General features: G+C 42.4%; 1 protein-coding gene across 7 annotated transcripts in view; it reads left to right on the top strand.

Annotated features, from left to right (window-relative positions):
• The window catches only part of PRICKLE2 (prickle planar cell polarity protein 2), a 321,924-nt gene that overhangs the window by 109,173 nt on the left and 199,013 nt on the right, over positions 1 to 13,738 (top strand). The window lies entirely within an intron of this gene.

The following is a 13,738-nucleotide window of genomic DNA, read 5'->3' on the forward strand; positions in this document are numbered from 1 at the left end:
ACAACAAAAAAATCAGGCCATGACCAAGGAAAGGTAAAGAAAGGTGTGAGTTAACTCATGTCAGTAAGCCTCATAGCATTTTAGGAATTGGAGTTGGGACCCTACTCTCTAGGGGCAGAGACCACAGCCCTGTGACTCAATGACTCATGCCAGACCAGCACCACCCATAAGGAGGAGTTTAAATTGACCAAGGGATCCCAACTGGAGGAAGAGTGGCAGGAGCATGGATTATGCTTGTGGGCTTGCTGCTTCTTGTAATTACTTTTGTGGCCCCATGCCCCAAATCTCTGAGAAAGAAGAGTAACCTCAGGAATTTTATCCCAGAAATTGGGGAGCTGAGCTGGTGGGTGAAGTCTTTGTGATAGATCTAGGGAGGCCTGAGTTGGTTTCCTGGATCTTCATTACTAGCATTTGACGTGGGACAAGTCATTTAACCTCTGATTATCTACAAAAGTGGGAATAGTATACTAGATAATTAAGCTGACAGGAACAAAGATGTCACACAGAACCTAGTATGTAGCATGTATGATTTATTGTTGAAGATGAAGGTAGAGTTGGTGAGAGTGCTGGCATTATGTTCTTGCCACTGCAAATTCTGCAAGCCAACGCATTGTGCTGGGACCACCATTTGATCATGTATTAGGGTTCTCAAGAGAAACCTATCTCTCTAGATCTATACTTATATCTCTATCTATATAGGTATAGAGATTAATGCAGATTTATCTTAAGGATTTATTTTAGATTTGTTTTAAGGAATTGGTTTGGGCCCCTGTGGATGCCAGCAAGTCTAGAATCTGCAGGGTAAGCTGGCAAGCTGGAGACCTAGGGAGGAGTTGGAGTTAAGAGTTCAGAGGCATTCTGCTGACTGAATTCCCTCTTCTTCCAAGGAGGTCGTCTTTTCTCTTAAGGCCTTCAACTGTTTGGATGAGGCCCACCCACATTACATAGGATAATTTGCTTTACCCAAAGTCTATTTAAATGAAAATCTCATCTTAAAAATACCTTTACAGAAACATATAATGTCATACCATATCATGTCCAGGAACCATGATGCTGCCAAATTGACATATGATTATCATCCCAGATAGTGTTCCTTCCTGTCATTGGGGGCCACTGGTGGAACCCCATTGATTTTCTTCCATGTTAAACAGAATTCTTTATATTGCTAGCAGCAGAACACTAATTCAAACTGGTTTAAAAAAATTTGGGGGTGGGAGGGAGGAATCACTGATTCGGCTCAAATGATCAGAGGTTTCTAGCTTCTAGATCAGGGTTCCATATAGTATGAGGACCTCTCTCTATTCCCATTCTCCTGTGCAGGCTAGACTGCTGCCAGCTACTCTTAGCTTTAAAGTCTTTCCAGAGTCATTTTCTTCTCAAAATTTCCAACAGAAGTCCTGGGCCTCAATCTTATTGGCCCATTCGGGTCATGTGCTCATCCCTAACCCCATCATGCAGCAGGGGGAATGAATGTGTGGATTGGCTTAGATCAGGTCTTGTGGCCTCTACTGTGGCTGCACTTCCACACCACCCAAACCGAGTGGCCTGAAGCACTGAAAAAGCGTGGCTTCCCATGGGAAATCAGATGGCCACATGCAGAAAGAGGATGGCTTGCTGGAGGGGCTACATCACAGAACTGCTCTAGCTTCACACACCCAATGCTCTTCTTCTTGCCTTCACCTTTTTCTCTCTCCCTTCTTTCTCCTCGTCAGTGCATAAACCCCTTTCTATCCCTTTAAAAACCTGGTTCTTTGCTTCCTGATTTTGAAACTCCCAATTCATTTAGGAAAGCAGATGCTTCAGAAGCAGGCTGCCTCAGAGAAGCAGTTTTGAGCCTGATCCTGTTCACATGATTACTGTCCAGGGACAGTTTGGTACCAGCTGATCCTTCAGAGCTTCTGTTCCTGGTGTGGGAGGATGGAACTCAGAGTAACTGGGTCCTAACTTGCACTGTGCACTGTAGAAAGGCAAGTTATGCTTCCTGTGGCTTCCCTTTGTCCACTTAGCCAGAGGTCTATAGGAAGCTGTTTAGATTGGAAATATGGGACTTACCTATGAATTGTAGCAGATGGGAAGAAATGTCTCTCTAGAAAGACCAAAGATGATGGGAAAGTCTCCTTGCCAACACTTTTGAGGTCATAATTGTGTGTGTGTACATATGTATGTATATACATATATATGAAATATATGTGTTTTAAGTCAACCTCATAGAGATAATCCACCAGACAGTTCATAGAGATAATCCACCAGTTTCATATATACAAAATATATGTAAAGTCAGCTTCATAGAGATAATCCACCAGACAGTTAATGTACAATTCTTTGTGTTTTAGTATTTTCACAGGATTGTGAAATCACCACTAAAATCTAATTTAGAACATTTTTTTTAATCCCTTAAGTAAATCCCATTGGTATTAGCAGTCACTCTCCATCCTCCTCTTCCTTCAAGCCTCCAGCAACCACTAATCACTTTCTGTCCCCAGAGATTTGCACACTCTGGACATTTCATATAAATGAAGTCAGACCCTCTGTAGGCTTTGTGATTGGCTTCTTGCATTCAATGTGATGTTTTCAAGGTTCATCCACTCTGTTATGTGTATCAGCGTGCCCTTTGTTTTTATTGCCAAATCCTCTTCCATTGCCTAGATACACCACAGCTGATGGGCATTTGGACTGTGCCCACTTTTTGGCTATAGTAAGTAATGCTGCTGTGAAACATTTGTGTACACATTTTCATATATATGGATGTTTTCATTTTTCTTGTGTATATGCCTAGGAAAGGAGTGGCTCTCCTGAGTCACAAGGTAATTGTGCTTAAATTTGAAGAACTGCTGAACTGTTTTCCAGAGTTGGCTGTACCACTTAGGTTCTCTGTTAGGGTTCCAGTTTCTCCACCTCTTCACTAACACTTGTTATTGTCTGTCTGTTTTGATCATAGCTATTCTGGTAGATGCAAAGTGGAGTCTCATGGTATCTTTGATCGGCATTTGTCTAGTGGCTAATGGTACTGAGTGTCTGTTCATGTGCTCATTGGCCATTTGTATATCTTCCCTGGAAAAATATATGTTACCTATTTTTTCATTAAGTTGTCACTTTATTATTGAGTTGTAAATATTCTTTATATATTCTGGCTGCGAACACTTCTGACATTGGTTCTTCACGTCCTATGAGGCCTCAACTTCTAACAGCTTCTGGGTGAATGAGAATATCTTTTATTCAAGCCTGAGGCGAAACCAAGAGATGGACGAAGCTCTAATTGATAACATTGCCAGTGGTGTGGGTGTGTCATTTAATGATGTCTCTGAACCTGAGTCTTTGTTCCCTCCAAGTTTTTTTTTTCCTTGAAAAAATGTTAAAATACTGAAATGAAAGGACAGCACACAGAACCTCTCTATATCTTCCCCTAGATTCACCAGTCATGAACATTTTGCCACAGTTGCTTTCTTGTTCTCTGTGTGTGTGTGTGTGTGTGTGTGTGCGTGTATATACAACTTAACAGAGCTGAATCCTTTGAAAGTAATTTGCAGACATATTGCTACATATGAAGAACTCTAGCATATGTAGATGGTAAACCAGGATCCACTCCTACATAACCACTGTAACTTTCTCACATCTAAGAAATATCATATTAATTCAGTAATATCTAATAAATAGTCCAGATTTCTCCAGTATTCCCCCAAATATCTTTTCATGCCTTTTAAAAAAAAATTCCAGGATCCATTCAAAATTCACATGTTACCTTTGCTTGTGTCGTCTCCTACTCTCCTATGAGATAGAAAATTTTCTCCCTTTTTTGTCTTTTGTGACATTGATATTTTTTGAAACGTCCAAACTATCTTGTAGAATGATCTATGCTCTGGGTTTGTTGGATTGTTTCCTTAAGATTGGAATTAGGGTAGACTTTTCTTGGTAAGAATATTGCATGGGTGCTGCTGTGGGTTTCCCCTCCATCTGGAGCAACATAACATGAATTTGTCCTGTAATTGGCCATACTTATTTTGATCATTTGATCAAGAGATTGCCTGTCAGATCTCTTCATTGTAGAGGTAACTTTCCCCCACTGTAGTTAATAAGTAATCTGTGTCACTATCTTGTTCCCTGAAATCCTTCCACCCCATTGTTGTAGCATGCACTGATGAGCCTCACTTGGATTGGTTGTTACAGGGGAAGTTGCAAGACATTGATTTTTCTAATTCTACCATTCATTGTCCATTTTGTAGATATTCTTCTGTCAAGAAGAGCTTTACCAAAAAAAAAAAAAAAGAAAGAAAGAAGAGCTTTACCTTGTACTTTCTCAGACTTTAAAAATTTTACCTTTCTCCTTTTCCCTTTTTCTTTTTGAGTATCATGATGAACTCAAGAATCACTTTAATCATTGTTTCCTAACTCAAAAAGCTATTTATCCTCTCAACAGGTGTTTCTGAGTGCCTACTATGCAGTAGGCATTACTGTTCAAAAAAAAAAAAAAAAAAATCAGATTACCTTTAAGGCCTCTTTCAGCCCTAATTTCTGGTTCTATGACCATTGAGTAAATCACTTCCTTGTATCTGTGTTTTTGTATTTATCTCTGCCTGCCTCTAAGTTATGTATTTAATTCCATGTGTTTGTTGATTTTATTTTAGTGTTTTGTCAAAATGTTTTTATAGATTTGCATTTCTGTTTTATTAAAGAAGGCAAAGCAAGCAAAGAACTTTAGGATAATCTGTATCTCTTAGTGTTCCAAGTTTAGGCTTAGACCAACTCTGTGGGCTCAATGAAGCTTCCAGGGCTGTCTAAAATAGGTAGCGGCCCCCTGAGTACTTCCAGGTCCCCTGGGTGAAGTAAATGACCTTTTAAGGTCACAGCATTGTATTAGATATACTTCTAACTTGCATTCATTAAGTACTTGACCATCAACTCCCTCCGCAAACAAAAATAACACTTAAAATACCACAGGTGATTCTACCTGCAATTCTATTAAATAAGGTTTGTGCCCAGATTATGTGTGAGATAAGAGACACGTCTCTTTTTTTTAGAACCCACTTGCTGCTTGTAGTGTGGGCTTCTCACACATGGAGATTTCATGTTTCAGATTCTGTCTTACGTAGTTAAAAATATAAAATTACATTTTGCGTTTGTACTCTTATTACACAATGTACATTTTAGTCTCTGTAATACATTTATAATGATCTCTCCGTGTATGGGATCATCAGTTATATTGTACTGTTTGGTAATTCAAAAGATAAGTTGATTGTGACTCAATTACATTTGCCTTGTACAATGACTTCAGAACCTAACCCCTAAGATGTCTCTATTATCCTGTTCTTGCAACTCCATCTCTAGATAGTTTTGACGTCTCTTTTCCTTTTGAACTTTGTTTTTTTCTCTTGGATGATGAAATCCACTAGCCTCACTTAATTAATCCCACAAGAGTGCCAGTCTATCAGTTATGCCCGTGCCCTCCTGCCTCCCCCTCATCTCTGCTCTACTCTGGTAACTGGCAGGAGAAATGAAAACTATTAAACTAAGATACCCTTGGTGACAATTTTACAGCTGTCTTGAAAATAGCTCCTTGCTCGCAATAAAAAAAGCCAGTGCACAGCTGGTAAATGCAAACATACCAACTTATTGTTTTTCCTGAACTGCTGCTCTTTCCTTGGGAAGGCTAGATTTAGAGCTTACATCATTTGTGAGTCTTTGGTTGCACGCAACAGAAAGTGCTTTTGCTAGCTTCAATAAAAAGGAAGGATGTAGGGTGACTTACAGATTCTAAGGCAAAGCAGAAAAAGCAGACCTCTTGAAAGAGCAGGACCTGAGGATCAAGGGAGCAGGAACCCACGTCTGTTGATTGGCCTTCTTTAATATCGTACTTCTCTGCTGAAAATGGTAAAGCATGGGAGAGAAAAATGGAAATTGTTTTCCCTGGATCACGTACTTGGTAGGGGGTGGAGGAATGGAATATGATAGACATTCCCAACCAAAATTGGGGAGGGAGCCTGCTGCCAAGGGAAATTTGAATGGCTCTTTCCAGAAGAAGGTAAAAGAAGTTGGCCAGACAGGTAGCCCTGGCCTCAATCCAGCACCTCCATGTATCTTTGTCAAGCATTGTCTGTGATGCCCGATACTGTAAAGCATTATGCTGCTCTTCCTGCACTAACAGCCACCAGCCCTAGATCAAGCCTTGTCTCACAATCTGTTTCCCTGTCCCCTTCTTTGAACGTCCTCTCTCTGGGCTGTTCCTCTAAGAACGCTGGTAGTCAGTATCAGCTCGATAGATGAAAAAATGTGAAAGGCAAGAGAGCAACAAAGATAGGAGAAAAATGGCTGAGAATGGGTTAAACTGGTTAACTTTCTTCTGGAGATATCCAGCTGTCAAATGTTTATTTCCAGAGACCCAAACCTTCCTCATTAGAAATTCCCTGGCTTGGTCACTGCTGCCTGGAGCTGTGGGTGTGTAAATGTCAACTCTCTCACTAGCAAGTCAGTGAAATTTGCTGATGACACAAATCTGCGTAGGTTTGGGAGAAGGCAGGGTTGTGAGAAACTCCAGATGCATCACAGCAAACTGTGTGAGTCACTCAGACTGGTCAATGAGAGTCTGCGGGTTGCCTGGAAGTGGGAAGGAAAAGAGAAATTAGCATATTTAGCACCAGAAAAGGGGAAAAAAAAAACAGTCAAACTTGAGGGCAGCAGTGTTATTAACTGGCCTTCTACAAAAATCATCTCAAGTTCTTTCTTGGAACTGTGTACTAAATTTGACTCTTCCTATGTCAGAGAGAGAAAAAGGAAAAAATAGAGCAGAGCATCAGAGTGAGGCTGAGATGAAGTTCCTGGTTCCTATACCCAGAATCTATTTTTATTAATGTTGATAATAATAACAGTTAACCATTTATTGATGACTTAACTGAATTACTGAATAATACGGGGTACTATTACTGGGCATTTTATGTACATCATCAGTCGGCTTAGTAAGTACATGAGGAAATTCAGCGGACAACACCGAGGCTCAGTTTGATTGTCCACGGTGTTCAGTTCATAAGTGGTAAGAAAAGAATGCAAAATAAAGACGTTACCACTCCTGCCATAGAAGTAGCAGGTGCATCATTTCTTAATGCCTCATGCACTGTTAGTGGATGTCCTTCATTGTGAACCTGAGATGTCTGTGATAAAGAGCCTGTACCAAAGCCCCCCATTGGACATGTAAATATTAATATTTTCATTTAACAGATACCTATTGAGCTGTTCCTCTATGCTAGATACACACCTTTATTACCGGAGCAGGATCCCCACTAGGACGGTCAGCTTTTTAATGCCCATTTTTTACTCACGGGCCAGACGCTTTTTAGATGTTTCTCTGATTTGGGGGCCTCTTTGAGCTTCTCACATCCTTTTTTAACCCCTTGATCAAAGGGGTAGAATGCAACAGACATCAGTCCCTCTCTGCATTTATAACTTTAAACTGTGTTGGGCTTTAATGCATTTACTTAAGAATGAGGTTGAAAAAAGAGGAAGTCCCAATGGGATGGGACAGGGAAGAATCAGGCATTTAATAGTAAGCAATGAGGAAAGAAAAGCTGACTGTTTCTGAGCACCTGCTAGATTTCAGAACACATTACCATATTTAATTCTGGCAAAAATCCTGTCTCGAACAAGTGAACTGCCATTTTATTTTATTATTCAACATACTACTAGTATGGAAAGCTTCGATGGTTTGCTCAAGGATGCACAGGTTGCAAATGCAAAAGTCAGAGTCTTTAATTTCCTTATTCTCTTTCTCTCTCTCATCTTTGTGGGCTCCACCTTCCAAATATATTAAGTATCTGACCACTTCAGAGTAAACAGCCCCTCTGGTACCCACATCCCCATCTGAGCCACCTTCCTCTCTTGCCAGAATTATTGAACACAGTAAGCTGAAGTCCGTGGAGTGGCCTGCAAAGCCTTTGGAGGGTCTCTATGATTCAGAACCACAATTGTAACCTCAGGGACTGCCTCTCCTCCTGTCCTTCCCATCACTCGCTGCACTCAGCCATCTGGCCTCCAGCTGTTCCTTGAACACCTGAGCTGAGTTCCTTCCCAGGGACTTGGCACTTGCAGTTCCCTCTGCCTGGAATGTTCTTCCATGTAGCTTATTTACTCACATCCATCATGTCATCTTCCCAGTGAGACTGGCTCTGTCCAGACTACTGAAAATTATAGCTGTACCAGAGGCCCAGGCACAGGGTGGTGTGGTAGGCTGAAACTGTTAGGTGGCTTCTTGACCTCCTTCCCTGATGTCACTGCCACAGTTCTGATACATTACATGGCCACAGGCAAAGGGAAGCCATTTGGGCCTACAATCACAAAGAAGTAAATTCTGCAACAACTTGAACCAGCTTGGGGTGGATACCTCCCTGGAGCCTCCAGATAAGAGATCCGCCCACCAACACCTGGTTTAAGACTTGGGACAGCCAAGCAGAGAAGGGCTGCAGAGCCCCCTGGACTTGGACCTACAGAACCCTGGGATGAGTGAGTGCTGTTTCCAGCTGCTAAGTCTGTGGCGCGTTGCTGGAGCACAACGAACAGAGATGGCAAACAGGATTCACCTCTCCTGGAGGAGTTGATCACTGAGCAGCGCCTGACCACACACAGCTGTGTTGAGGAGGGTTTGGAGACTCCACGATGGTTTAGAGTAGCTGCATATCAGCGTGTATCCAGTCTGGGCTCTTCCTACCGACCTGGGATGGTGCAGTTACATGGACTTCATCAAGCGGTCGGGCTGGGTTCAGGGACAGAGAACATGGTGCCATTAAAACCAGCCAGCAGAATCAGAAATCAAGAATTTAAGGATCTCTTTGTTTGGGCTGCTCTGACAAAAATACAGACCGGGTGGCCTATAAACTGCACAGATTTCTTTCTCACAGTTCTGAGGCTGGAAAGGCTAAGATGAAGGTGCTGGTGGATTCTGTGTCTAGTGAGAGCAGGCTTCCAGATTCAGAGACTGCTGTCTTCCTGCTCTGAGACCTCAGGTCTCTTCTCTAAGGGTGCTAATCCCATTTATGATGGCTCCACCCTCATGACTGAGTCACCCACCAATGACCTCACCTCTTCATACCATTACACTGAAGGTCAGGATTTCTATATATTACTTGGGGGTGGGGGGAAGGAGGGGCAGGCAAATATCCAGTCTTTAGCAAAGACCTAGAATGTAAATCCTGTTAGGGCACAGCTTTTTGCTTGTTATTGTTCTATCCTTGGTGTCTAGAATTGTGCCTGGCATATAGTGGATTCTCCATAAAATTTTTTGAATTAATGATCTAGGTCCCAAGGGATAGGAGTTAAAATCTGGCCTGGCAGTTAACTGGGTATATGGGTGCTCTAGTGGCCTGAAGTCAAATTCCATTTCTACCACTCTACCATTCCCTCCCTCCCTCCCTCCCTCCCTTCCTTCCTTCCTTCCTTTTCTTTCTTTCCTCCTTTCAAAGAGGGAGACAAGAGGATTTCTTTGCAGTGGGTTGCGAAAATTAATTGAGATACCATGCAGAAAATGCTGGACCCAGGGCTGGCACCTGGTCAGATTTACTGTGCGGAAGCTATTTTAGGATTACTGTATCAGTCAAGGTTCTTAGCAGCAGCAGTGAGCTCAGGCTGATTTAATCAGGGAGATCTCTATTCAGAGGTTATCAGGAAGCTTACCAAATCCTCAGGAAGGCTGGAGAGTCAGATTCTGAGTGCAGACAGATAAAAGGGAGGCAGTCTTTTGAGTCAGACAACCAGAAGCGCACCAGAAAATAGGTTCATGGGGACATGGCGGCTGACACTGCAATGGCTGGGGTTTCAGTCACGTACCTCAGGGTGCCTGACCTGGACACCGGCTTCCTCCCTGCCACCCCTAGAAGCCCACGTTGCAGCTGTTGAAAGACTCACAAGATGCCCCATTCTTGGTTCTTTGTGTCATTAGATCCATATTCTAGTCCATGTTCTGGTCTAGACAAGTACATGTGATTGGTCAGACCTGGCTCATGCCTATGCTCCAGCCACCAGGAGAGCTAGCAAGTGGGGTTTTGGCTTTTCACCCTCTCCAGTGTGAGATAGTCTCTGTCTTCCTTTTATAAAGCAAGGATTCTCAAAACCTTAAAAGAGCTGAAGTGCCAGGCAGCACCCCTCACCCCACCCCTGCAAAAAAAGACAAAACTCCCTGCATTCATCCTTCAGTGGCGGATTTGGGGTCAGACATACCATTTCAAGAGGGCAGGGAAAGCTCTATCTAGTCTCAGGATGATTCCAGGTGGGAGGCATGATTCATGGGGGCCTTAAATAGATCTAGAGGAGGGTGTCTTTTATTCCATTTAATACTGGCTTTCAACTTGACCTCTTATGATTAATTCTGCACCAGAGTCACGCATAATTAAAGGGTCACTTATCTTTGACCTCAGAATAGGGTTGCAGCAGGATGGTACCTGTAAGGATGAGCAGCTTTATCTGAACCCAGGTCCAGAGCTCTTGGCCTTTATGCTCTGATAGGACCTACGGAGTCCTGTGACATGTCCAAGGGTGAATCATTCTGAGGTAATAAGTCAGTATTGACTGTCATTCTTTTCCTGCAGTTTTTACACCTGAGAACACCTTTTAAAAAATAACCTGGGGTGCCTGGGTGGCTCATCACGTAAGCATCTGACTTTGGCTCAGGTCATGATCCCAGGGTCCTCGGACTGAGTCCCACATCAGGCTCCCTGCTCAGCAGGAAGTTTTCTTCTCCTCACTCTCCCTGTACCTCTCCCCCTGCTCATACTCTGTCTCTCTCTTGCTTGCTCTCTCTTCTCAAATAAAATCTTTTTTTAAAAAAAATCTTATGTTAACAGGTAACATTTATGCTTGTCATTTTGTGGCTGCTGGCTAAATGCTTTAAGTTGTACATGGTCTCATTTAGTTCTTCCTTTTGTGAAGCATGGTGTAATTATGCCCATTTTATAGACCAGGAAACTGAGGCTTGGGAAACACATCAACCAGGTTGTAAATGGTAGAACTTGGACTTTGAACCAAAGTGTGCCCAACACCAAAAGATATGGTCTTCATCACAAATTTACATGAAACTGACAGATGGTGAGCACTAAAAGCCTTTTGCACAGCAAGCTATGCTCTTCGTCGTTCAGCATTACAGAAGGTCAATTTTGGTGAAGTCTGCCATAAAGACTGTAGAAAATTCACAGATGCTCTTTTAGATTTGGGGTGGGATTTGGGAATTTTGGGGTCCCCAGGTCTTTCCTCAAGGTTTTGCCTGCAGATGAAGTTTTTTTTTTTTAATGTAGTAGCAGTATGAGAGAACATATAATTTTTTTCTGTAATCAGGATAATGAACTGAGCTTGCCTATATTTATTTCCATTAGCACAGTGATTACATATAATTAAAACTAAGACATCATCATCAGAAAAGGTCAGATAACAAAAAACATAGGATGAACAGATGAATTATCTTTTCACAGAAAAGATTTGTGCAGGCCCACCCAGAAGAAATGCCCATGTCCCTCCCTCCCCTTCAGCAGCCCCCAGTGCTCCCTGCTACTTTCTCCTTTTCTATTGCATTTCACCTTTTAAACCTACTCTTTTTTCTTGTATTTCTTTTCTGTCCTCCTCCCTTTAAAATGTAAGCTCCTTGAGGGCAGAAGCCTTTGTTGCCTTCTGTGATGCATCTCAAATGTCAGCAGGACTCTTGCTGTGCTCTCAGTGCTCAGTAAATATTTGTTGAATGGATGAGTGATTGTAATAAATAGTAGTAGAAGTAAAATGAGATGAGAGGAAATTCTTTAAAACAAGGGCATGCATTTGCATGACTGCTTCAGTTCTCTATTGCTGTGAGACAAACCACCTCACAATGTGGTGGTTTAAGGCAATAACCAATCTGTGGCCTACCTAGCGTTCTGTGGTCAGGAATCTGGGCAGGGTTCAGCTCCCATGGCTTGCCTCTATTCCCCATGGGGCTGCCTGGGGTCGTTGAGCCGGTTCTGGAGAATCTGAGCTGGCCCTTCTCAAGTGACTGGGTGCTGATTCTTGGCTGGGGTCCCTTCGTTTTCCTCATGTGGCCTGTCTCTGCACATGGCCCTTCCTCTTGCAAGGGTCTTTCTTTCCATATGGCCTCTCTCTCCAGACAGTCAGGAATTCTTCACGGGGTGGCCAGATTCTGAGTGTGAAAGGGGAGCTGCAAGGCATCTCAAGGCCTCAGCTCCAACATCCCAGAACATCACTTCCGCCACATTCTGTGGTGAAAGCCAGTCTGTCCCAGAGCCAGCCCAGATTCAAGGGCTGGGGACAGGGATGCTGCCTCTTGGCCGGAGACCTTGCAGAAAGGGTGTGGATGGAGGGGAGGGGGCTCCTTTTGTGTTCTGAGGGTTTTTCCCTCCAGTTTACTTTATTGTGGTAATATACATGTAACATACAATTTATCATTTTAGTCATTTTTAAGTGTACAGTTCATTGGCACCAAGTATATTCATGCTGTTGTGCGGCCATCACCACCATCCATCTCCAGATTTTTTTTGTACCTCCCTAAACTGAAACTTCCGCATCATTAACCAATAATCCCCCATTCCATGTTCCCTCCCCGAGCCCCTGGTAACCACCTTTCTACTTTCTGTCCCTATTAATTGGACTACTCTAGGGATAACCTATCTAGATACTTTTTTTTTTTAAGGATTTTTATTTATTTATTCATGAGAAACACAGAGAGAAGCAGAGACATGGGCAGAGGCTTCCTGTTGGGAGCCTGATGTAGGACTTAATCCCAGGACCCCAGGATCACAACCTGAGCCAAAGGTAGATGCTCAATCACTGAACCACACAGGTGCCCTTATCTAGATACTTCTGCATGGAATGATACAGTATTTGTCTTTTTGTGATGAGCTTATTTCATTTGGCATGATAATGTCCTCAGTGAGCATCCATGTTATAGCCTGGGTCAGAATTCTGTTTCTCTTGAAGGCTTAATATATACTTTTTTGTATGTAGGTACCACGTTTTATGAATCCATTTATCCTCCAATGGGCACTTAAGTTGTTCCCACCTTTTGGCTACTGTGAATAATGCTACTATGAACACAAGTGTACAGATACCTGTTTGAGTCCTTGCTTGCAGTTCCTTTGGGTATATACCCAACAGCGTATACTGTTTAATTTTTTGAGGAGCCTCCAGACTTTTCCACAGTGACTGCACTATTTCACAGAGAGGGAGCTTTTTAAAATAACCTATTAGACCACAGTAATATAATCTCATTTTCTTTATAGCCTGTATTCACCACCTTTATAAGGACTGATTTTAACTTTTTTTTTTTTTTTTTCCTGCTGAAACGTATTATAATGCACATTTTCCCCCTTTACTTTGTTTTTCAAGTCTTCCTTTCTTTTTCCACATGTATTTATGGTCCTGGAGAACTTCATTGTGTCAGGTTTTCTACCATTTCTAGATTACTCCTCCGTTTAGTGAAGAAAAGGTCCATTCCAAGTTCAGCTAAATAGCAAGGGTCACTTACCCCAAGGTTTCTACACTCTGCATTGCTTAAACTCTGCAGCTCACACAGATTTCTGGGCAAGGGCAGCATCATTTCCCTGAAAAGCTTTGGAGAATTGCCCTAGAAGACGGCTCTGAAGTACCTTCAACTTCTCAGCATCTTGCCAGCCCTCTGTGACTAATCTGAAAATGAATCTTTTGAGAAACAAGAGAGAAAGAGAAAAGCACCCTCCCAAGACAAATAACGAGAAATTGCTAAAAATAATAGATGCTTTCTTGTTTC

The sequence above is a fragment of the Canis lupus genome, chromosome 20 (assembly GCF_003254725.2).
Source record: "Canis lupus dingo isolate Sandy chromosome 20, ASM325472v2, whole genome shotgun sequence".
Classification (NCBI taxonomy): Eukaryota; Metazoa; Chordata; class Mammalia; order Carnivora; family Canidae; genus Canis; species Canis lupus.